The following is a 26,127-nucleotide window of genomic DNA, read 5'->3' as shown; positions in this document are numbered from 1 at the left end:
CTGTTGTACCACCTCCAGCTTAGATACAAGATGTGATACAGGTGGGCATGGAGACTCTAGTACCCTGTTGTACAGCCTCTAGCTTGGATACAAGATGTGATACGGGCCGGCATGGAGGCTCTAGTACCCTGTTGTACCACCTCTAGCTTGGATACAAGATGTAAGACGGGTAGCATGGTGCCATACTGTTTCTGTATGGTATCCTACAGCATATTGGTCCACATTTGCTGTACCTGAGCCTCTCGATCACACAAACTGGTAGACTGTTTAAATTGGCATCCCAAATGGAGACATGCATGTTTTACTGGCAATAAATTTGGCAATTCGTCGCTGTAGACTACCTGGTTCCACTTTGTAACGTTCCAGTTTCATCATACATGTCACCACTGCAAACAGATAATAAAACCAAGATGTGGCAGCATCCAAGGTTCAAATAGACAAAAATCCTTTATTCTTCCAAGATGACAATAAACAGCGAAGCTTTAACTTTAGGAGTCGAAACATGGCTATTTATTGTGGTCTTGGATGAATAAAGGATTTTTGTTTATTCGCACCTGGGATGCTGCCACATCTTGATTTTATTTTCAGTGCAAATTTGAACCTTGGATGCAGGTCAAACGTGGCTCTGCATTTTCTCTGCCCCACTGGAGACGGTAACTAGGACTATGCTGCTGGCACCTTCTCTCCCTTTGCACCACTGCAAACAGATGCAACAGTGGGTAGGTGTCAAAGGCAGACCAAATGTCCCCCAGCTAAACACCAGGAAATGGTTCCGCCAACACAGGGACCTATAATGATGGCATCACCTGTCTCTGGATAACGGACAATGAAAGAGTTGCAGCTGCTTGTGCTTGTCGGATGATCAGATCGATTCCTCTCCACTGGTGGTCTGTAGAGGTTGTCCTGAGCCAAGTTGCCTTGTGGTCCCAACACCTCTTTACAGTCTGTTCAGAACAGCCCAGGTGGTAGACAAGTCATTGATACGACTACCCAGCTTCTCACAATACAATAATGCGCCTCTCAAACTCTGGTAATTCGGAAAATCAATTCAACTACATCGTAGAAGCATCTAGTGGTCAACAAACTCTACACACGCTGAAAGAGATGGGGCACTGCAAGGTTCAAGAGCCACATAGGAGGTCACCTCAATATTTATGGGCTACAAAGAAGAAAGTTGCAGCTCCTAATATATGGTCAAGGGTCTATTCAGTGCTGTCCATCATAAGACAGACCTGTTCAGCCAGGGAATTCCACATTCCATCTTCCTGAATGGAGCAGGAAACTGGAACCTCCTGACGGAAATGTGAAAGAAGCCTTAGTCCAGCGCCCACTTTACTTAGACTAGAATATGAAATGACAGCCTAAATAAATATGCCCCATTGTGTGTGTGGGATCCAAGTAACCTATTGTCTGGGGTCATCATGAGCATCAAACACCGAGCACATCATGACCAGCATACCCATCATGCTAATCATTCGATCAACAGCAGTAATATACATCTGCAGCCAAGCTGCAACCTCTGATCTCTGCCATTTAACCCCTTCCCACCTCAAGGCACATAAGTAAATTTTGCGTGGGAAGAGGTTTGCATGAAAAGACGTCTAATTATATGATATGGATGGTACAGGCTCCTTTTTTGTGTAAAAAATATTATTAAAAAAAGCTAAAAGTTTAGTATCACTGCATTCATAATAACCTCATATATATACCTAATGGGTATCAATAAAAACTACAGCTTATAAAAAAAACAAGTCTTTACAGAGTTCTGTCCCTGGAGCAGGCCATTCCATTCTTTGAAGCCCACTGGCTTCTTCTTGTCTTAAGTAGTTATGACATAACCTAGAAGTATGTTTTGGATCATTGTCTTGCTGTAATATGAACCCCTAAGCAACTAGGCGTACACCAGAGGGTATTGCAAGGTGTATCAAAATACTGTGGTAGACCTTTTTAGGTTCAAATAAATTTTATTAATATTATAATAGGTTCGGGGCGTGGCCTGGAAGCCCAAGAGGGAAGACGTGCCCAGAGAAGCTCCGCTTTGCAGCCGCCTCAATCTGCGGCATCCTGTGTGACTGAGGCTCGGGGCGGCGATTCGGAGGCCGGCACTGGCTCCCCCGTCCCGGGGGGAACAGTTAGATACTTTTTTGGGTCTCCTCCGTGAAGGATTATGGTGAGGCCTTCTGGGCCTGAAGATCCCCAGCCTAGAGTACCGGCCGGCCGCAACCGGAAGTGCCGGCGGGCCGCGACTGGAAGTGGAAGACCACGGCCTCTCCTGCCCAGCGCAGAGGAGCGAGGACTGTGCCGGGGACACCGGTGGAGGGGGAGAGAGCTGGACTGCCTGCTATAAACAACAGCGGACCGGGTGAGTGGCGTCGTGGCTCCCGCCGCTGGACCCTGCGGGACTGTGAGATTGCGCCTGGGGATACCAGAGGCCCTTTGGAGTGGGCTCCCTGCCGTGTGGCTACCACCTCAGACCGGCAGATACATGGGGCCCTCCCCGCCCCTCCCCCCAGTCAGATACCATCAAGGAGAAGAGAGATAGGGGGTCCGGGGGGGAGGGGGAGAGAGAGGTGGGAGCACAGTGATGGAAAGGGGAAGTGGGGGAGCGTAGAGAAGAGCCGCATGCACAGCGAGGTGCACCGCGCACAGAGCCCCCTCGCCCCCCAGGAGAGTACTCTACGCCTGAACAGAGAAGCGCGGAGGCAGCGGATTGCCCCCCTTCCAACGCACCTTGCCTCATAACAGATAGCGCCGGAGGTGGAGGAAGACGTGGGCTCGTGGATCTTCTCAACAGAGGCATTCCGTGATCATAATTTACTGTCCTACAAACACCTTCAAACTGGGCCCCGGGCGGCCGTCTGGGGGTAGCGCGCCAGTGGCACACGGACACTACCACATTATGACCGTATCCCAACAGCTATGCAGTAAAGCCTAAACTGCGCATGAATCCCCCCCTGTGACATCTCATAAGCTCGAGCCTGCGGACATCCTCTTATACTATCCCCTAAACGCGATGGCACCCAGCAAGCAAGCCAAAATAACTAGCAAGCTGCAGCAGTATTCTTGACCCAGCACCTTAACGGATTCCCGATCTAATACACCCTCTAGCCCACAGAGTGCACCCGCCGAGGGAGGCGCACCAGCTTCACCCTCTGCACCTGGCCCGACTATTGCCGACGTACTGAAGGCAATCACAGAATCGCGCTCTGCCCTCACAGAGAAAATCGACGCACTACAGTCGGACCTTGGTCTGCTGCGGGCAGATGTCCAAACATTGAGAGAGCGCACAACAGAGGTCGAGACGCGAGTCTCCAACTTAGAGGACACTGTTACACCACTATCAGATCAAGTGCGTACCCTCAACTCCAACTTCATGGCGCAGAGGAAAAAAATGGACGATATGGAGAACCGCCTGCGCAGATGCAACCTCAGATTCATAGGACTGCCGGAGGGCGCCGAGGGTAGAGATCCCTGCGACTTCCTGGAATCGCTTCTCAAGCAGGAGTACAGCCCCAATTCTCTGTCACCCTTATTTTGCGTTGAGAGAGCCCACCGCATCCCATCAAGGACTCCACCGCCCGGAGGCCCTCCACGCACCTTCATTGCAAAGCTGCTCAACTACAGGGACAGAGACAAAATCCTGGCACTCAACCGTGAGAGAGACCCGTTAAGGGTTGACGGACAAACAGTCCGTATTTTCCCTGATTTTTCCTTAGAGGTGCAGCAGAGGCGAAAAAAATTTATAGAAGCAAAGAAAATGCTGCGCTCAAAGCAACTTGTTTATGCCATGTTATACCCTGCCAGATTAAAGGTGATCAAGGATAACCGATCCCATTTCTTCGAAAATCCAGAGGATGTCCTAAAGTAGCTCGAACAAAATTGATCTACGCTGTGAGACTCCTAATATTATAATAGGTTTACATACATATTCAAAACCAAACGTAGGGAAGGGGAAGGGGAGTTGGAGAGCAGACACCACTAAAATAAAGCAAATCTGCATTGATTATATGCATGAATAGCCTTGCGTGTGGTATTAAACATCGTCTAGTGACATATCAGAAAGAGAGTTACAAGACTGGCATAGGCACTTACAAAATATTTGCTTGATTCAGCTGATGCACTCAGACAATACGAGGAAGAGCAGGCCGCCCCCTCCCTCGCGCGTCCAGCCCTCCTTTCATCAATACTACTGCAAGGGCCATTAACTTTAGGCTGAGTCAATGATTCAACTAGACTGTGAGATGCAACTTCCCGACTAACTAGGGGGAATAAACAGAATTTTAAGACAATGAGGAAGGGGATGGGAGCAGGTAAGGGTGAGTAAAGGAGGGGGGCAGGGAGAGAAGGGGGGAAAGAGGAGGCCCAAGAATGCCATCTTCCTTCACATTAGCTGGTTTGTCTCCAAGCCGCTCCCATTCTAGCCCGCTAAAGATTCTGAACCGCCATTTGTCAGATTACTCCCAATGCTATCCAGTTCCTTAACCTGTCAGTGGTACTGAAAGCTACCCAAACCAGCCATGTCCTGTAGGTCTCTTCCCAGCCTTCAGGGTCGTCTGCCCTTAACTTGTTGTAGCGCATGAGGGTGGGAAGTTCCTCCACCCACATTCCCCTAGTTGGAACAGTCGTGGAGCTCCACAGCCTTGAAATGATTCTCCTAATTACAGTTATAAAGAATTTTAGGAGACCTGATCTGGCGTCCCTCACCGATCCTGGGAACAGTGAAAGCAGGGTCGAGTATCCTCAGGATTTGTTGTCTGATAGATTAAATGTCAGCCTGGAGTGCATCATTTTGTTGGCGTTTATTGGCAGTCATTTTAGTCCTCAAATCGGCCAGGAGGCCAAGAAGGGCAGCCGACCTTTCTTTTTTAAGTCTAGCTTCCTGTGAGATCAACATCCCCCTCAACACACATTTCAAAGACTCCCATTTCACCGGAGCTGGAGTGGGATCAGTCCGGTAAGTTTCTGTGAACTCCTCAACCGCCTACCGTTGCCATTGAGCCTCCATGAGTAACCCCTAGGGATTCCTCCCCAGCCTGAGACACTCCCGAACACAGGAGAGTAGTCAGACCACAGGAGGTCCCCATGTGAGCAAGTTGGGGCACAGTCCAGCAAGCTACGAGACACAAGGAGATAATCTATTTTACTGTAAGAGTTGTGAGCAGCTAAGTGGGAGGTGTAATCTCTAACTCCCGGATGTAGGATTCTCCAGAGGTCTACTAGATGTAGTGAGTCTATAGTTTTCCTAAATGTACGTGTTGTTGCCCAAGAGATGGAGGACTTACCAGAAGATGTATCTGTGATTGGGTCCAGCACCAAGTTAAGGTCTCCCCCCAAGACGATCAACGAGCCTCCTGCGAAGTCAGCCAAGTTTTTCAGGAATCTTGTTACATGTGCGATCTGGTTCTGGTTGGGGAGATACATATTAGCAAAAGTAAACACATTGCCTGCCACTTCCAGCTTTAGAAAAATAAATCTACCCCCAGGGTCTGTCATGGAATCAACAACCTGTTGCTGAAGGGATCTATACAGGGCAATGGAGACCTCACCCGCCTTCCTTCTACGATGGCGGTTTTCCAAATCTGTTGGGAGTGAAAGTGCAGTTCCTGTGTGTGGACATCTACATTCTCAACTACTTTCTCTTGCGCTTCTTCCATGTTTTCAACTCTCTAGCCCACTTGCCGAATCTCTTGTTGCAGGGCCACAACATCTTTTTTACGTGCAGATTCCAACTTGTGAAACAAGGTATCGATATAGTGCTGGGTCGGCATAGGCCTCAGGTGCTCCTTCCAGTCCCACTCATCTCTCTCTTCATGGACTTAATTGGAACAATTTGAACCAGCCTGCAGGTTAGGTGATGATAGCCCCGTTTGGGTGTTTGTGGCTTCAGTGGGAACATAGGTCAGTTCAGCCATGTTTGTGTGTGATCCCCGGCTGGTGGACCCGATTGCTTCCTGCGCAGCTATGAACATCGCTCTATGTTTTCGGTCATCCCTTTGCAGAAGTGGGGCTGGCGTTTGTTTTGGGTAATTTAGCACAACCAGTGAGGGGGCCAACTCGCTGTCATGTGGTCCCCTTTCTTTGCGTAGCTGGGGCGGTGCGCTTTCTGTGTTGGAGCGTGGTATTGTAATCTTGGGGGGGGGGGGCAGGAATCTCTCCTGGGCAATTGTCTGAGCTCTGAATCTTTCCCGTGTGCTCCTGAATCTCTGGGCTACTTGAGTTCAGTGACTCAGTTTGGCTCACCTGCTGTGCCGGGCTTTTCTGGCTCTGTTACGCTGCGTGCCTCCCCTCTCTCTGCCCCTCTCTCATGCTTTCTTTGGGGCCTATTACCTCCTCCCCTCCAAAATTGTCTCCTCCGCAGGGCTGCCCACCGGCAGCGAGCTGCTTCCTGCTTCTGCTGCTTCGGCAGAGCTGCCGCTTGTCAGCCTGAGCAGCTCTGTCTTCTCCAGCTGTTCCTGGTGCAGGTCGGGGACCACGTGTTCTGCCGGCAGCACCGCCAGCACCATCTTGTGTGTGGCTGAATGGGTCTTTTCGCTTGCGGTTCTGTGGAGAAACAATGCGAGGCTTCCTTCCTGCTCCTCTGGGCTGCTCTTTGGGGTGCCTCACTTTTTCCGCTTTGCTATAGTACAGGTCTGTCGGGTCAGGGTCAACAGCCAGGTGCTGTTCAGCGGGTCTATAGCAGGAACTGAGCTGCCGCACGTCCTATTACCTCATCAGCTGGCCACGCCCCCCCCTTCCCCGTGGTAGATCTTTTTGTCCAGTTTGCTAGTCACTCTGGATCCAGCAAAAAAAGCCACAGACTATCACGCTTCCCTCTCTATATTTGACAGTTGCTGTAACACACTCAAGAGCCATCATTCCCCTACTCAGTGGCATACAAAAACCTTGTACCAAAGATTTCAAATTTTAATTTATCTGTCCATAACACTTTCTTCCTCTATTCAGTAGTCCATTAAAGGTGCTGCTTAGCCCCAATAAGTCTTTGTTGTTGTTTTGCAGTCTTAGCAGTGGCTTTCTTACTGATACTCTACCTGTCAGACCTGCTGATAGAAGTCTTCTCTTCACAATTGAAATGGAAACTTGTTTATTTTTGCAATGTTAAGCTGTACTTGAAGATTTTGTACTGTGAGGCACCAATCACACAAACTGTTGACTCTCAAAAACTTGTCATCTCATTTTGTACTTGCCTTTGATCTGCCGGACCTCTTCCTGTCAGAGTTTCCTCCAGTTTCCAAGTGCATTTAATGGTATAGGAAACTGTACTGACTACCACCTTGGCTTTCTTGGCAATTTCTCTGTAGGACACAGCTACACTTCTAAGGGCTTTAATTGTCTGTCTTTTTTGGTTAATTGCCTTTTATCCTGCCATTATGATAGCAGATATATAGAATCAGAGGGTTGAAAGTAATCTACAAAAGTTGAGACACCTGTAGGAATAGTTTGCATCCAATTTTAAACCATAATTCGCTTTCTGTTTTGCAGAGTGACTGTCCTTTTTGTGGTCTCTGAAAAAACACTTTGGTTAAAATCATAAATTAAGATTATTTTTGCATTTCAGCTTAAAATTTCACCAATATCTTTATGTTTTTAACTGACTTTTAAACCTTTAAACTCTTTCACTTATTTGCAGAATTTGGACTGCGTTAATGTCAAAAATAACTGGAAAACTGAGGTGTTCTAAAACCTTTGACTAGCAGTGTACCTCAAAAATGGTACCAATGAAAACAACAGCTCGCCACATAGCAAACAAGCCCTCTTATGGCCATGGTGATAACACTGCTGACCGAATGATTTCTTAACACTAATTCAGGGACCATAAAACCTTCAGATCTATGTTTGTATTTCCGTTTTAGTATTCTTTTAAGTGCAAATTAATCCCACCATGTCTGTGCCTTGTCATAAGTATGTGTGTGTGTGTGTGTGTGTGTATATATATATATATATATACATGCCTCTTTGGATCTATTTCATTATGCTTTGATGAAGGACCCTGTGAGGTCTGAAAGCTTGCATTAACATCATGTATTTTTGTTAGCCATTAAAAGCTCTCATATATACAAGATTATTAATAATAATAATAATAAACTTTATTTGTATAGCGCCAACATATTCCGCAGCGCTTACATAGACAGGGGGCACTGGCGTACATATAGGGGGTGCTGGGGGTGCGGTTGCGACCCGGCCCCAGAGCCCCAGGGGGCCCACGGGGCTTACTTTGCAGTCAGTCAGGCGGCACTGACTGACTGCACTTACTTTCACTATGGTCTCTGCGCAGGCAGGCAGGCTCTCCTGCACATCGGCGCTCCTCCCAGGACCTCCGCTCAGACCCCTCCCCCATCTGGTTCTCCAGCACAGAGATCATCAGAGGGGAGGAGTCTGAGCGGAGGTCCTGGGAGGAAGCACCGATGTGCCCGGATATGTGCACCGATGTGCCTGCCTGCGCAGAGACCATAGTGAAAGTAAGTGCAGTCAGTGAGAGGGAACCTCCTCGGTATGATTAAGAAGGGGGAGGGGGTGAGTGAGGGGTGTTCTGTGTGTGATGGTGAGTGGGGGAAACGAGGGGTGTTCTGTGTGATAGGGAGTGGGGGTGAGTGAGGGGGGTTCTGTGTGATGGGGAGTGGGGGTGAGTGAGGGGGGTTCTGTGTGATGGGGAGTGGGGGTGAGTGAGGGGGGTTCTGTGTGATGGGGAGTGGGGGTGAGTGAGGGGGGTTCTGTGTGATGGGGAGTGGGGGTGAGTGAGGGGGGTTCTGTGTGATGGGGAGTGGGGGTGAGTGAGGGGGGTTCTGTGTGATGGGGAGTGGGGGTGAGTGAGGGGGGTTCTGTGTGATGGGGAGTGGGGGTGAGTGAGGGGGGTTCTGTGTGATGGGGAGTGGGGGTGAGTGAGGGGGGTTCTGTGTGATGGGGAGTGGGGGTGAGTGAGGGGGGTTCTGTGTGATGGGGAGTGGGGGTGAGTGAGGGGGTTCTGTGTGATGGGGAGTGGGGGTGAGTGAGGGGGGTTCTGTGTGATGGGGAGTGGGGGTGAGTGAGGGGGGTTCTGCGAGACGGCACCTGACTTCACTATTAGAGGTATGCTAGAACCGAGCCGCTGTATTGGTGACTAAGGGCTCAATGCCACAGCCGTAAGCCTACAACACTGTGGGAGACCACCAGCATCTCACACATTTCCCAGCCGTGCACGCTGCCGGCAGGGACCACATACGGCTTTGTGTAGCACTGCACATGCACAGGAGGATTCTTTTTCTAATTCCCCACTCTGTTTAGAGTGACAATGCATATGGAAACAATGTAATGTGTATGGGCAGCGTATCATACAAGTGAACAGGGCTCACGTTGCGTGGTACGCAGAGAAAGAGAGCATGCTGGGATTACCACGTGTACATAATACGTGGTGAAAACCTGGTCGTGGACATGAGCCCTAACATGTTATAAAAGTTAGCTCATGCTGTCTCCAATGTATGTGTGCCTGTATTATGTATGTGTATATATCATTATTTTTTTCTTTCTTGGGGAAGCAGAGCGTGCCTTGAGGCTTGTGTTCTGGATGTTTTAAAAATCTAAAACCCCTGATTACTAATGATCCATTGATGGGTCATTAAAAAAAACAGTAATGTAGCTAAAAGTGATATACAAGGAGTAGCTGTGAAAAGGAGTGGTGGGTGGACGGGTCTGGAAGGGGGCCCCAAGCTAAACTTTTGCACCCGGGCCCATGAGCCTCTAGCTACGCCCCTGACAGGGGGGATACAGAAAGACAAAAGTACAAAAGTTACAGAACCACAGTTACATAGTAATCAGTTGATGGAAACAATAGGGGTGCGGGTCCTGCTCCAACGAGCTTACATACTACAAGTAGTGGGGTGATACAGGAGGTAAAGGGCTGGGGATGTGTACGGTATGGCGAGGTGGAGAGTGAGGGATTCTATACACATAGACAATGGTCAGATATTTAGCCGTGTGATGGCAGAAACAGTATGACTGCAGGAGCGGTTTATGATGGCTAGCAGGGATTGCAGTCAGTAGGTCAGGGAGCATGTTATCAGGCGGAGTACAGAGGGGTTTGTTTAGGGAATGCGGTATGCCTCCCTGAAGAGGTGCGTTTTTAGAGCACGCCTGAAGTTCGAATTAAAGGGGCGCTCAGTCTGGTTTCGTTAGCAGAGCGGAGAGCCCGGGTTGGGTGATGGATTGAGATGAGGGAGGCGATATAGGGGGTCGCTGCACTGTGGAGGGCTTTGTGGATGAAGGTAGCGAGTTTAAATTGAATTCTGTATTTAACGGGCAGCCAGTGCAGTGACCGGCACAGGGCAGAGGCGTCCGAGTAGCGGCTGGACAGGAAGATGAGCCTGGCTGCCGCATTCAGGATGGATTGGAGAGGGTAGAGTCTGGTGCAGGGGAGGCCGATCAGCAACGAGTTGCAATAATCGAGCCGGGAGTGGATGAGGGCAACAGTAAGCGTTTTTAGCGTGTCCACAGTGAGAAAAGAGCGGATTCTTGCGATGTTCTTGAGGTGCAGCTGACATGTTCGGGCCAGAGATTGGATGTAGGGGGTAAAAGAGAGATCAGAATCAAATATGACTCCAAGGCAGCGGGCATGTTGTCTAGGAGTTATGGTGGCGCCACACACTGAGATGGAGATGTCAGGAGGAGGTCGGTTAGTGGAGGGTGGAAATACCAGCAGGTCAGTTTTAGAGAGGTTTAGTTTTAGGTAGAGAGAGGACATGGTGTTAGAGACAGCGGACAGACAGTTAGTGATGTTTTGGAGTATAGGTGCAGAGATGTCGCGGGAAGAGGTGTATAGCTGGGTGTCATTAGCATACAGGTGGTATTGGAGGCCAAATCTCCTGATGGTTTGTCCAATAGGGGCTGTGTAGATAGAGAAAAGAAGGCGGCCGAGGACAGAGCCCTGGGGGACCCCAACAGCAAGGGGAAGAGGAGGGGATGTAGAGCCAGCAAAGGAGACACTGAAAGAGCGGTCAGATAGGTAGGAAGAGAACCAGGAGAGGGCAGTATCCTTTAGGCCAATGGAGCGTAGCATACTGTGGAGGAGTTTGTGGTCAACAGTGTCAAATGCTGCGGAGAGGTCGAGGAGGATCAGTAGGGAGTAATCGCCCCTCGATTTGGCCGTCAGTAGGTCATTGGATACCCTTGTAAGGGCAGTTTCTGTCGAGTGTTGAGGTCGAAAGCCAGACTGTAGGGGGTCTAGGAGAGAGTGCTCTGATAGGTAGCTTACAAGGCGGGAGTAAACCAGCCATTCTAGTAGTTTGGAGATGAAGTGGAGGTTTGAGATGGGTCGGTAGTTGGCAGCATCAGTCGTATCCAGAGTCGGCTTCTTTAGCAGTGGGGATATGATGGCGTGTTTGAAAGAAGAGGGAAAGATGCCAGAGGTCAGAGAGAGGTTGAATATAGGGGTGAGTTGGGAGATGACCACTGGGGAGAAGGAACGAAGGAGGTGTGAGGGGAGGGGGTTGCTAGCGCAGGTGGTGGGGCGAGCAGAGAAGAGCAATTTGGAGACCTCTGTCACTGGTCTGAGTACAGACAGTGAGCAGGAGCTAGATGCAGTGCTGACAAGACTAGGGTTAGGGCTAGTCTGGGGTTGGGAAGTTATTTCCTGACGGATGTCATCAATTTTCTTTTTGAAGTAAGCAGCCAGCTCTTCGGCACTGAGATCCGTCACCGGGGGCTGTGGTTTAGGGCTGAGAAGGGAGTGAAAAGTATTAAAGAGCCGTTTAGGGCTGTGGGATAGTGAGGAGACTAGAGAGGTGAAATAGACTTGTTTGGCATGGTGGAGGGCAAGGTTGTAGGTTCTGAGCATGAATTTGTAGTGGAGGAAGTCTGCGGACGTTTGCGATTTCCTCCACAGCCGTTCAGCACTTCCAGAGCACCGCCGGATGAAGCGCGTTTGAGGCGTGAGCCAGGGTTGCCGTGGTCTACATCGGATGGCTCGGGTCCTGGGGGCGCCGCTTCATCCAGGGCATGTTTGAGAGCGGTGTTGCAGTGAGCGGCAGCCAGGTTGGGGCAGATTACTTGGTTTATCTTACTGAGAACAATCACACTTTGATGAAAAATAAAAGCATTATGGCCTTTGACAAAGGGAAGATAAAAATCCCCCAAATTGTCAAGTCCTTAGGTCCAAAATAGGTCACGTTATAAAAGGGGTTCATTCTTTGAATTATGCAATTAACACTCATGATGTCATTTAAAGGAAGAGTAAGGTAAGGTCTTTCATTTGATCCCTTCACAGAGAATCTCTATATTACGATGGGAGCCCATAGCTTATATGAATAGACAGCCCTGAGGCCACTGAAAGATGTGAGGGCTTCCTGAACTAAAGGCCCACTTACACTGGATGCCCGCCATTCATCCCTGTGTGTACTCGCTCCCCTGCTGCACAGGAGCGAGTATCTCTGGCTCACAGAGATTGGAGGAAATTTCTCTCCTTGCTCTCCCCCGCCCCTCTCCATTCACTTTAGCAGCGGACGTTCAGTATTGAACAGCTGCTGTTTACACTGAATGATCATTGCTCAGGATTTTAAGCTGCATATAATCCTGAAGAGAGGCGGGGAAGAGCGAGGAGAGAAATCTCGTTCAGCCGCCCCAGCCCCCTGCGATACTGGCTCTTGTGCAGAAGCAGGGGAGCGACTACACACAGGGATGAGTGTCGGCCATCGTTTGCCCGACATTCGTCCAATGTAAATGGGCCAATATTCTCTGCTTTTTGAACATATTTAGGGATGGTAATGTATTCACCTTACCCTGCGTTGGTGCTGTCTCTTTCTAACAGACTTTTCGACAGGGATTTCAGGTTTGCATGTCTGAGTTATCAGGACACCCGACTGACTGTAAAATCAGGGAGTTGGGTACTCTAGTTAAAGGGGTTGGCTGGGATTTTTTTTCTATTGACGACCCGTCCAGTCAGCTGATCACTGGTGCCAATGCCACTATGGAAAGCACAGGAAGCAGACCACACTGACCTAGTGCAGCAGCCTGATTACTATTGCATTGATTTCAATGAAAGCTGTGCTTTAATAGCAACCCAGGCCATTGGTCTATGGTCAGCACAATCTGCTCCCTGCGCTTTCCACAGTGACAGTAGCTCTAGTAATCAGCCCATTGGGAATCCGAGCGGTCGACCTCCGTTGATCATGTATTGATTACCTCTCCTGAAGATAGGTCATCTATAGAAAAAATCCAAAAAGGCCACGGCCAAAACCGACATGGATTTTTTTGCTGCAGTTTCAGCCTCTGTAAACCATGGCATAAATCTGCAGCTATGCCATGCATTTGTAACACAGATCCACACGCAGATTTAGCCCTGTGAGTCAGCAAAATGTGCATGCAGAATTTCCAATGCGGTTCCATGTAAAAAAGTGACATCACTTCATCATGTGGATCCATGCGAAATTCCATTGGAAATTTCGTACACAAATTTTGCCGATTCATGAGACTAAATCTATGTACAGATCCACAGCAAATAGGGTGCATAAATTTGTTGTTTTAGAGGCGGAATCCACATGAGAAAATCTGTATCACACTCCGCCATGTGAATATAAAACTCTGAGGCTTCAGGCTAGGCTACAGGATAGAGTATATGTTTTTCATTGGTCTGGGTCCAACCACTGGAACCTTCACCCATCCCCGAAACAAGAGTACCAAATTTCATCACATGAATGGAGGTCAAGACTTCATGCCGTTCATGTCAATGGGAGTGCTAGAGAATGCTGAGTGCCTATACTTGGCAATTTCCAGTGCTGCCATTGAAGTGAATGGAATGGTAGGGCACATGCGCGACCTCCACTCCATTCATGTGGGCACCTTTAGGACCTCTGTTTTCAGGGATCTTCTGTGGATAGGAGAAAAGTTTTTAGCTTGGCACAACCCTGTAATGCGCATAAACTATAAAGTCGTGGATATCCAGGTAACACCTCACAGGTTTCACCCCCTGGCTTCATCAAGGTTCAAGGCCAGAATAGTCATGGTTGGTAATGTTCTGGTGCAAGTTGTTTTCCTCTATCACTGAATTCTATACTTATAACTCTTTCAAATCTTGGAGAAAAAAATTGTGCATTTACCTCCTCAGGCAACTATTTCTTCCACCACCAAATCTTCCCCATCGTGTATCTCTGGTTGATTGTATTCTTTCTGCCTTATTATCTTTCTTAGATTTCAGTCTGTAGAAGAGACTTTTTTAGTTTTAAAAAACTTTCCTGGGGGCAGCCATATTGGAGATATTCCCTTCCTGTATTTCCTGTATAGACAGTGCATCTGGGTGTGTAATTTATGGCAGCTGCAATGAGTGGGAGTCTGTTGGGGACTTTTCACATTCCGCAGTCACATCCGCGCCCTAATTCTGTACCAAGTTTCATTGTGGATTTTGGTGCAGAATTGCAAGCCGAACTATGCCATTTTCATAAGGAGCCATATGGGTTTTGGTGCAAAATTTATGGTGGCGTGTAATGTAGAGAATTTCCAATTATGCGAAAAGTGTAAATTATTACAGTCACGAGGAAGCGATGGCGCTCAGCCCTTCCCCCAGAGATCATAGATTGGTAGAGGATCCACATACAAAACCTTGTATATATGTACAATGTATACTGTCTTTCTTTATCTGGGACTAGGAGCAATCTGCCAGACATGTGAGACCAGTCTCTTGCACCTACAGTATGTGAGTCCGCATTGTCACAGGTCTCCAAAATTACTGTAAAAGAGTGATAGAGATGATTAGTTGTGAGTGAAGTTCTAAGTGCCTTGCTGTTCTATTGGCACACATATAAACACTTGGCTCTCACCAGAAAAATGCAACAATGCCACTGGTGGTCACAACTCATAGACTTCAGTGCGGGAGCCCAATCCCTGCTCTTCTGTGTCTCACACAGAGACCTCTCTCCAAACTTCAGAGCTTCCAGGACAGTCTCACTCTGCCTCAGTCTTCCTTGTAAAGCACTTCCTCCATGCACTCATTGGCCTTACTCTGCCAAGCAGCATCACATTGGTTAGACAATTTTTAAAGGAACACTATAAAATTATGGTAATTCCCTGCATATTTAACCCATTAGTGATATGGGTATAAGGACAGAGCAATTTTGGGGGGAAATTTCATCTCCACTTTTCAAAAGCCATAACTTTTTAATTTTTCCATTGACATGACCGTATGAGGGCTTGTTTTTGGTGTAACGAGCTGCAACTTTCATTGCTACCATTTTTGGGTACATGTAATGTATTGTAAAACTTTTTCTGAATTTTTGTAGTGGGCAGGGAGAAAAAATTCTGCCATTTTTTTGCATTTTTTAATAGCATGAATCATGCAGCATGAGGGTTTAGTCACACGGGCGCATCGGCACCCGTGTTACTGCACTAAAAGACGGCCACACTGCAGATGCAGATGAATCTCGCACCACCGGAAGAAAGAACATGTGACCAGCTCCATTGCAATATGTTCTTTCTTCAGCGCTGCGGGGAGTTGTCCGTCCTGAAGTGCGGCCATCTTCTTCGTGCAGTAAGGGCTCAGTCACACGGGCGCCTGTGTGACTAAGCCCTGAATGATATGATGCATTTTTTTCTGTGCAGTACCTCTGTACAGCGATGCATTATCGCTATAGCTAGCAAAAATATGTCATGGCAGACTCGGACGCCAGGAATTGGCTTCCTGTTGCTATTGCAACCCATTGGCCCACTGTGATGATATTGTGGTGGGCTGATGACATCACAGAGGAAACGCGCTTTGCATGCCATGATTAACATTGACCATGGCATGTAAGCGGTTCTCACCAATCCCCACTGTTGCAGTAGGAAGCCGGATGGCATTCACAACTGGCTGTCATTGCAGATGGCATGGGCTCATCACATACGTTTACGTCCCATTGTGGTACCATCTGCCCAGGATATAAAATTATGTCATATAGTGCTAAGAAGGTAATGGAGTATTCCGATTACACAAAGTTGCTGTTGGCTGAATTATGAACAAAAGTTAATAAAGTTTACATTGTTGTTCTACTTTGGATTTTTTGTCTGTAGCTCTATAAGCTATTCTCCTCTCCCAACACTTCAGAAGTGTTTATTCTCAGGTTGCCCTGGATCCGTCCTGTAGGTATTACAGCTAGTGATGAGCGAGCATACTCGCTAAGGGCAATTGCTCGAGCGAGCATTGCCCTTAGCGTGTACCTGCCAGCTCGAGAGACAAGGTTCGGGTGCCGGCGGCGGGCAGGGAGCTGTGGGGGAGAGCGGGGAGGAACGGAGGGGAGATCTCTCTCTCCCCCCCGCTCCCCCCTGCTGACTGCCGCAACTCACCGCTCCCCCGCACTGGCACCCGAACCCTGTGTCTCGAGCGGGCAGGTACTCGCTAAGGGCAATGCTCGCTCGAGGAATTGCCCTTAGCGGGTATGCTCGCCCATCTCTAATTACAGCCCTACAGGTCAGTCTTGCTCAAAACAAATGACCTGGGACGGATTTTTTATCATTCAGCTCCCCGGACCGGATTACTGACCATTAATAGGGATGCAGACCGGACGTACAGAGCAGGGAATTGTGATAAATGTAGTTTCAACTGCATGTCAGCAGGTGGCCATCTTGGGAGAGAGGTGGTCTGTTTCCCTGGCAATGAGCAGTAACCAACCACAGAGCAGAGGAATCAATATCTGCAATATCTGGAGAACGGAGCATTTTGGAAATAAACATCTTATAGTTGAGTGCATTCTGATTGTAACACATTGTAATAGAGGTCCAGAGATGGGAATACCTTTTTTAAGAGACTGTATGTAATTATAGTGACTGTACATATATAAGGTAAGCTGCAATGGGCCTATAGTTGTGGATAATTGACTTGTTCCTCCAAAGGCTGCGAACTGAGACAGTGTTACCAATAAGCGCAGTCAGCACTGCCAACATGTTTGCAACTATGTTGCATCGTTCAAAACGTGTCTCAAGCTAAAGGGATTCAACTGCCAAGTAAAGCCAGCTGTTGTTTACCGGATTCTGCGTTTCATCTCTCAATCTACCTCCATGTAGGGGTCCCCCACATATTGAACCATCTTTCTTGAGAAGAACAGATTTGTCAGGGACCAGATTTTGTGTGCCTTTATTTTATGGTCAAACCTGCGCTTCCATATCTTTGCTTTTGGAGCATCATTAGTAGAGGGGTTCACTTACTTTTTCTCCCTGTACTATGGATGATTACACGAACAGTACAACTCTATGCGTGTTATTAGTTACATTGTGTCTGTCTATAATTGTGACTTAGATATACATCAGAACACATTTTATTACGAATCAATGCAGAAATCCAAACACTTTCAAGGGTTCACTTACTTTTATTTGCACTGGTATATCTTATATATACATTAATATTAATCGCTTCTTCACCTCTGCCATACCATAAATGTATGGTGCTTGTGGTTGGGCCTTTACTGTTCTGACAGCTGTACATTTGTCGAATTGTGATTATACGGGAACAGCAGTCACACCCATACAATCATCCACCGGAGGGAACATGTGACTGACAGGCGCCACCCCGTGGCAATAGCTGGGATCAGAGAAAACATTGATCTTGGACATTTAACCCCTGTGAAGTGAAGGCCAAGAGTGGGGGTCCTCCTTTTGCCCCTGATCATCAATTGCTAAGGATTAGAGTAAATTTCCAGGCCTGGAGAAACAAAAGATGGCTGCACCAACGTCTCTGACTACCTGGTGCTGCCAATGTGCTACCAGCATGAGCAGTGCTGATGAGTCAGAGCAGCATGGGAATCAGGTAAGCAGAGAAGCAGTTTGGCCATCTTTGTTTAAGGGGTTATCCTGGACACAGGGGCGTAGCTATAGAGGGTGCAGGGGATGCGGTTGCACCCGGGCCCATGAGCCTTAGGGGGCCCATAAGGCCTCTTTTCTCCATATAGGGAGCCCAGTACTATGAATAAAGCATTATAGTTGGGGGCCCTGTTACAGGTTTTGCATTGGGGCCCAGAAGCTTCAAGTTATGCCTCTGTGCAGCATGGTTTAGGTATGGGTACGGGTACAGATACAGATAGAGGGGGGGGGGCCTGCTCACCTTTAGCATCAGGGCCACTGAGCCTTTAGTTACGCCCCTGCCTGGACAATACTATTGATGACCAATATTCAATAGTTGATTGGCATGGGTCCGCCACTAGGGATCACCACTGATCAGCTGATAGCAAATAGCAATGGCCAGGCTTCATACTACAGGTACAGCTCCCATTGAATTCAATCAAATCCTATCCTAAAGGTTGTGAATAGTTGGACAGTAGTAAAAGTCCTGGACAACCCCTATAAAGCTGTATGGGACTTACCTTGACAACGGCCTGTGTATGTTTATATAGGTATTCCAATGCATTGTAGAAAAAATAACAGTAAAATAAGATGTAAAATCTGATTCAATAGTCAATTAAAACAAACATATTGTTAAAAGGGAAAAAAACGAAATCATTATTTTATGCTAAAAAAAGAGCTAATAAAAGTCATAAAACAGCAAGAAGGAAAGTATAAAAAAAACAATGGCAGATCATCCTCATTCACCTCCACAGAGGTGAGATGCAATACCAAATACGACCACTGGACAGGTGTGGCGCCACTTCTGGAAGAAAGCAGCCAGCTTTTTCTAATTTTGGACAACCACTTTTAAGCTCTATGCCTTATGTACAAGAAAATTATATCATAATACTAGGTGGGTTGATTTGGCTGGTTGATGGTGTGGATTTCTCCAGCCAGCCAATCACCTGGGGTCTGTGCACATATATATACCAGCCCCTCTTGCTGGAGGATGCTGGTCATTATACCTTTACATCTCCTAACTTACCCAGGTGTTATGATGCACGCTGTGCAGATCTTTATTTTGTTTTGTGTCTTGTTCTGTCTGGTTTTTGTCTGATGGCCCCTCCGTCTGTGGGTGTGCAGACACCCATTTGTGAACTATATTGTTTGATGTACTTTTTCCATCCTTAGGTAGGAGGACGCCTGATCTCCTTTAGGTGTGCAGACGCCTGGTGTGAATTATTCTCTGTCTGAATCACGCTTCATCCTTAGGTGTGCAGACACCTGTGTCTGAACTACGTCCTATGTCTGATCCACCCCTCCAATTGCTAGCCAGATGCCCAGTCCATGTTTGTTTGTCCTACCTGTCCATTGGTGGGCAGTTTCCCAAGTCTTGTACTGTTCATTCCCCTTCATCTATTGGTTGGTGGATGTTAGGGCCTTGTCCTGTTCATTCCCGTTTGTCCATTGGTAGGTGGACCCTAGAGCCTTGTCATGTTCATTTCCCTTCATCCATTGGTAGGTAGATGCTAGGGCCTTGTCCTGTTCATTCCACTTTGTCCACGGGTAGGCGGACGCTAGGGCCTTGTCTTGTCTGTCCGTCAATCTGTAGGTGGGCAGACGCCTGGTGTGATCTATGTCCTTTTGGTGGTTGCTGTGTCTATACTTTGCCCTGAGCCCATCTTGTGTTCCCTATTTCCATCTAGGGTGAGTGAGCTTCCCTAGGTTCCTGTGTAGGCCATCCTTATCAGGACGACCACCCTGCATTTAGACAGGATTCCAATTTCTGTGGTCTTTAGTTATGTTAGTGTAGGGACAACATAACGAGGACCATTGACGTGGGCTTGCAAGCTTATGTACTTGGTCCAAAATATTAACCAATATCTCATACTTATTGGTAATTCTATCTGCCTTTTAGTATTAGTAAATGTCTGGTTGGAACTCCGTCTAATGTTGTGTCTGATGCCTGAATCCCCCTTTTCTGCAGTTTGGTTCTTGTTTGGTGTATCTCAGTGTTTGGTCTTGAGTGTATAGTCTTCCCTTTAGCCCTATATATATGACATTCGTGTAAGTCGCCAATTACACTTCCTGCACGAACAGGACAATGACCGAATACACATTAATAGCAAATAAAACAAGATGTTACATAGCAATGCCAAAGAGAAAATGAAAAAGTTATGGCTGTTGGAACACAACGAGGCAAAAACACTCCGCATCCTGAGGGTCAAAATTGGCCGCATACATAATTTGACTCTCCAATTTCAGGACAAAATTCTGTCCTGGGACTGGAGGGGGGCATATTACCGGCAGTTGTTCTTTCTGGCAACCACCATTTACAGGCCTCATCTTCAGCCATCCAAGATGGCTATCAGATTGACCAGCGCTGATCATCTAAAAAGCTTTTGTCAATCAAAGGGCAAGTATAGTGTGTTAGTAGACTAATACTAGCAATGCACGGTGGGGATTAGGTAGCCTGAAGAATGTGTCGGCCATATTGGTTGGGCGAAAACATGAATCAGAACCGGTGGATTAGAGAAATGGCAAAGAACAACAACTGCAAGTAATATACCCTCTGCCCCCCCAGGTCATGGGAAAGAATTATGTTCCAATGGAGGGTGATTAAGGGTGCATTCACAGGTAGCGGATTTGGATGCAGATCTGCAGCAGACTTCACCTCTTCAATTGAAAGTCAAAATCTTTGTCAAAGTCTCCCTCTGTGACATCATCAGCCCGCCATGATGTCATCGGTGTGGGTCAATGGGCTGCAATGGCAACTACATGCCAATTCCTGTCATCTGAGTCTGCCATGGCATATGTTCGCTAGCAATAACGATAATACATTGCTATACGACGTACTGCAGTATATTATCATAGCGATCATACAATCAATATAAAAAATGTGTAAAAAAATCTGGTGTCAGAATCGGAATCTGATGTTGATTTTGATGCCGATTTTGCCAAATCCGCTTTGTGAGAACGCACTCGAAAGGCTTTGATCAATGTCACATCCGGTTAGATTTTTTTCTACTCTGATGTATCAAAAAATGTAAAATGATGCACGTTAAAAATTATTTCTTCATGGTTTTCGAGATCTCTGCTTGCTGTCATTCAATAGGAACCTTCATTATTAACTACCAAGGGATAAAAATCTGCGCTGGTCATGTGATGTAAATGCAGGTTCTGGGCTCGTTACAGTGCAGGTATCAGAGCTGTGTCTGGCCATGAGCTGTGCGCCTGTGAGACCATCACATGACCAGCGCAGAATTTTATATTCTGGGAATAAGCAACGAAGTGTCCTATTGAATGACAGCAACTACACTGCAATACTTCAGTATTGCAGTATATAGTGATTTTTGATGTTGTCTATCCAGCCCTGACACGGCATCTATGATATCTAAGATAGGCATATAATCATGGCAGGCCTAGAGCCGTCAGCAGGCTCTGGGTTGGGCCGCCTGCACATGAATGGAGTTGCATTGCGGACTCCGCGGTCAGCGTCCGCGCTGTGGATCCGCAGCAAATGGTGTTCACTGCATGCTTTTTCCTGCACACTCGCGGAATCAAATGGCGAAAACTCTGATTGTAGCAGTTACTGGCGGCAGTCAGGTATCAGAAACAGCTGTGTACGGAGCAGACTCGGCTTCAAAGCTCACTCCATAGACATTACATGGTCATGAAGTGGTTAACCTATTGACGCCACGGGCTGTAAGTTTACGTCCTGGTTGGGGAGCAGTTAACGCGACAGGACGTAAACTTACATCTTATGCATGGCTCAGGCTCAGAAGTGAGCCAGCACCATCCCGTTGCGGGAGCTGGCTGTGGCTTCTAGCAATCAATGTACATCGCGGCCTGTATAGGATTCACAGAGCGAATGCTGGGTTGCCATAGCAACCAGACGCCTTACACTGGTACTGCAGTACATAACCATAGCGATCAGAACTTTTGTGTTTCAAGTCGCCTGCAGGAACATAAAAAATGTTTTTAAAAAAATAGCATTAAAAAATGTAAAAAAAAATTACAAAAAAAACGTTTTTGCAGATCTCCCATTTCTAAAACAAAAAATAGACATTCTTTAAAAATCCCACATATTTGGTAGCATCGAATCCTCTGCAGTGCATTGAACACACTATGTATCTTGCGTGGCAAAAACTTGAGACAAAATGCTTATTTTCTTCATTTTGCCTCCCAAAAAAACACAATAAGGCCTCGGTCAGACGGGCGTTTTTTTGCGCGACTTGCGCATGCGCATGCGATCTGCGCATATATAGAACCATTGCTTCGCAATGAGATAGATCACATGTCCTCTTTTTATGCGGATATGCGATAAACACGACGAATCGCAGATCGCGCCTATCTGCGCTCTGCGATTCCTTGTGTTCTATATATGCGCTCAATAGGTCCGGCGGCAGCAGCACCGACCCCATTGAGAAATATACTATAAAGATCATTCTCCTCTGCCACAGCTGTAGCAGCTGTGGCAGAGAAGAACGATGTTCGCCCATTGAATTCAATGGAGCCGGCAATACAAGGAATACATATCTATTATATTAAAAATATAAGCCCTTCCCTGAAAACCATCCTGAAATGTGTAAAAATAAAAAAAAATGACAGCTGAGAGCTGCCTCTGATTGGTCCCTGCGGTCAGCCAATCAGAGGCAGCACTCACTCACCCATTCATGAATTCATGAATGGGTGAGTGAGAGCTGCCTCTGATTGGTGAGGGCTGTGACCAATCAGAGGCAGCCTATTCAGCAGGCGGGGATTTTAAATCCCCGCCTACTGAATACTACACAGAGCAGTTCAGGAGAACTGCCGGCGGGCCGTGGCTGAACTCCGGCTGCAGGGAAAAGGTGAGTATAATTTTATTTTTTTATTTTTACACATTTCAGGATGCTTTTCAGGGAAGGGCTTATATTTTTAAGCCCTTCCCAAAAATTCATCCCGCGCTCGCCGGCAGCCCATTGCTTTCAAGGGAGCCGACTGTATTGCCAGCTCCATTGAATTCAATGGGCGAACAGGAGACCGCGCTCCTTTGATTGGGCCTGTTTCGCTGAAAAGATTGCTAGGTGCAGATTTTTCAGCGAATCGTCGGCCCCGGTGCGCATCCATTATGCGATCCGCAAATCGCGTGAAAAAACGCCCGTCTGACTGAGGCCTAAAAGTGATTTAAAAAAACATTTACACCCTGAAATGGTACAAAAAAAAATCTACAGCTCATCACACAAAACGCAACCCCTCACAGAGATCCGTCCATGGAAAAGTTAAAAAGTTATGGGACGTTGAATATCTCTGACAACAATATAAAAAAATAATCATTTCCCCCAAAAAAGGGATTTTGTTGTGCAAAAGTGGAAAAAAATTAGTAGTAGTAGTAATTTTGGTATCATGTCATTTATGCTGCATGATTGATGCTGTAAAAAAAACTATAGCGAAATTGATGCGATTTCTGTCTCTTGCCTCCCCAAAAAAATGAAAAAACATATAATGTATTGTAAACGTACCCAAAAATGATACCAAGAGAAACTTTAGTTTGCCACACAAAAACAAGCCCTTATACGGCCATGTCGACGGAAAAGTAAAAATGTTATGGTTTTTGAAAAGTGGAGATGAAAATGCCCCAAAAAGTGTTGTCTCTTTATGGCCAAAATAGACCTTGTCCTTAAGGGGTTAAAGAGTAGGACATTGCTAATCAATATTTAGAATAAGTCATCAATATCAGATAAGTGGTGTTCTGCCTCCCAAGACCCCCGGTCGATCAGCTGTTTGAAGAGACCGTGGCATCCTCTTCAATGCATACCACGCAGAGTGCCGTACATTTTGTAGTGGCAGTGCCTGGTATAGCAGTTCAGTCCTATTCATTTGAGTTCTCAGGCCACATCACAAATGAATATGACTTTACTAGGCAGAGAAGAGGTGATAACATTCACCTGAGGGCCACAGAGTCTTCCCACAGCTGACCGGTGAGGTCCGGGTGGCACATCCCCAACCAACTTGATACTGATGACTTCTTCTAACGCTAGGTGTGGATTTCCCTCTGAAATCTTATTACAAAGTACTTCCCATTCACTTGAACAAGACACCGTGTCGCCTTCACCACGCAGATTTTTACACCAAGGCTATCTAACCCGCATTGCTGAAATGAAGAGAAGGGCCGTGACACTACTTAGCGCAGATCTGCGCAGAGTCGGCACCCGAGAAGTAACATACTCAGTACTACCATAGTTAGATTTCTTCACCATTTTGCCCTTTGTTTCTGCGTAGTTCAGAGAGCGCCCTTAGTAAATGTCTAAAGCTGTGCCATTGGACTGCATGGCCAGCAGGGGGCGCTCAGAAGTGATCATTTCTCTGTAGAACACTAAATGCACATAAAGCAATGAACTGCTGTAACTTCAAGATCTGGGTTGCAAAATCTGAGCCACCCCGAACTGCCCCATGTTATGTATTACAGCTGTCTGCACATGGTTAGCTCTTCCATCTGGCTCTAGCTCACAATTCAAGAGAAGTAAAGCTGCCTTCCAATAGGTGGCACTGTAGAGCTATTGTTCCATCGCTCCAATTGCATATTTCCCAGCAGCATGGATGGCTTTACAAGTCTCCTCACACCTTCTAGATGTTCTCCTTAAGGCTGAGCCCACAGGACCCTAACGCACATCATGTCGGCTGTGAGGTGTATGCGCATGGCACGCAGTGAGCACTCAATGACATTGTGTATTGGCTGCATGGTGCCCATTGGCATTTACTATCTTGGCATGCATGCGATAATAATTTGTGCCAAGATAGAACATGCTGTGATTTTTCTTCTGCACGAAGTTTGCACAATTTGCACAAGTGAAAAGATTGGTACAGCGTATTCTGAACGCAACATACACTATACTGAAACACTCATGTGAGCCCGGCCTAGGGAGGAACTATACCTTTCTTGACCCAAGTTATATATTGTTACATGTGTATGATGATAGAGAAAAGTGCATTGCAGATAGATAGATAGATAGATAGATAGATAGATAGAGATAGATAGATAGATATGAGATAGATAGATAGATAGATAGATAGATAGATAGATAGGAGATAGATAGATATGAGATAGATAGATAGATAGATAGATATGAGATAGATAGATAGATAGATAGATAGATAGATATGAGATAGATAGATAGATAGATAGATAGATAGATATGAGATAGATAGATAGATAGATAGATAGATAGATAGGAGATAGATAGATAGATAGATAGATAGATATGAGATAGATAGATGATAAATAAATAGATAGATAGATAAGAGATAGATAGATATATATGAGATAGATAGATATGAGATAGATAGATAGATAGATAGATAGATATGAGATAGATAGATAGATAGATAGATAGATAGATAGATAGATAGATAGATAGATAGATAGATAGGAGATAGATAGATAGATAGATATGAGATAGATAGATGATAAATAAATGGATAGATAGATAAGAGATAGATAGATATATATGAGATAGATAGATATGAGATAGATAGATAGATAGATAGATAGATATGAGATAGATATGGAATAGATAGATAGATAGATAGATAGATATGAGATAGATAGATAGATAGATAGATAGATAGATAGATAGATAGATATGAGATAGATAGATAGGAGATAGATAGATAGATAGATAGATAGATAGATAGATAGATAGAAGATAGATAGATATGAGATAGATAGATAAATAAATAGATAGATATGAGATAGATAGATAGATAGACAGATAGATTATAGATAGGACAGATAGATGGGTAGATAGATAGATTATAGATAGATAGACAGATATGAGATAGATAGATGATTGATAGATAGATAGATAGATAGATAGATAGATAGATAGATAGATAGATAGATAGATAGATAGATAGATAGGAGATAGATAGATATGAGATAGATAGATGATAAATAAATAGATAGATAGATAAGAGATAGATAGATATGAGATAGATAGATATGAGATAGATAGATAGATAGATATGAGATAGATAGATATGGAATAGATAGATAGATAGATATGAGATAGATAGATATGAGATAGATAGATAGATAGATAGATAGATAGAAGATAGATAGATAGATATGAGATAGATAGATAAATAAATAGATAGATATGAGATAGATAAATAGATAGATAGATAGATAGATAGATAGATAGATAGATAGATAGATAGACAGATTATAGATAGGACAGATAGGTGGGTAGATAGATAGATTATAGATAGATAGACAGATATTAGATAGATAGATAGATAGATGATTGATAGATAGATAGATAGATAGATAGATAGATAGATAGATAGATAGAGAGATATGAGATAGATAGATAGATAGATAGATAGATAGATGGATAGGAG

At 45.9% G+C, this 26,127-nt stretch overlaps 1 long non-coding RNA gene across 1 annotated transcript in view; it reads right to left on the bottom strand.

Moving 5' to 3' along the window:
* The window catches only part of LOC136620522 (uncharacterized), a 72,355-nt gene that overhangs the window by 32,295 nt on the left and 13,933 nt on the right, over positions 1-26,127 (bottom strand). Inside the window, exon 2 of the long non-coding RNA XR_010791151.1 lies at positions 5,283-5,403. This is a non-coding gene — a long non-coding RNA (uncharacterized lncRNA). The remainder of the gene's footprint in view (positions 1-5,282; positions 5,404-26,127) is intronic.

The sequence above is a fragment of the Eleutherodactylus coqui genome, chromosome 1, assembly GCF_035609145.1.
Source record: "Eleutherodactylus coqui strain aEleCoq1 chromosome 1, aEleCoq1.hap1, whole genome shotgun sequence".
Lineage (NCBI taxonomy): Eukaryota > Metazoa > Chordata > Amphibia > Anura > Eleutherodactylidae > Eleutherodactylus > Eleutherodactylus coqui.
This window is presented reverse-complemented; position numbering and strand designations above follow the sequence as displayed.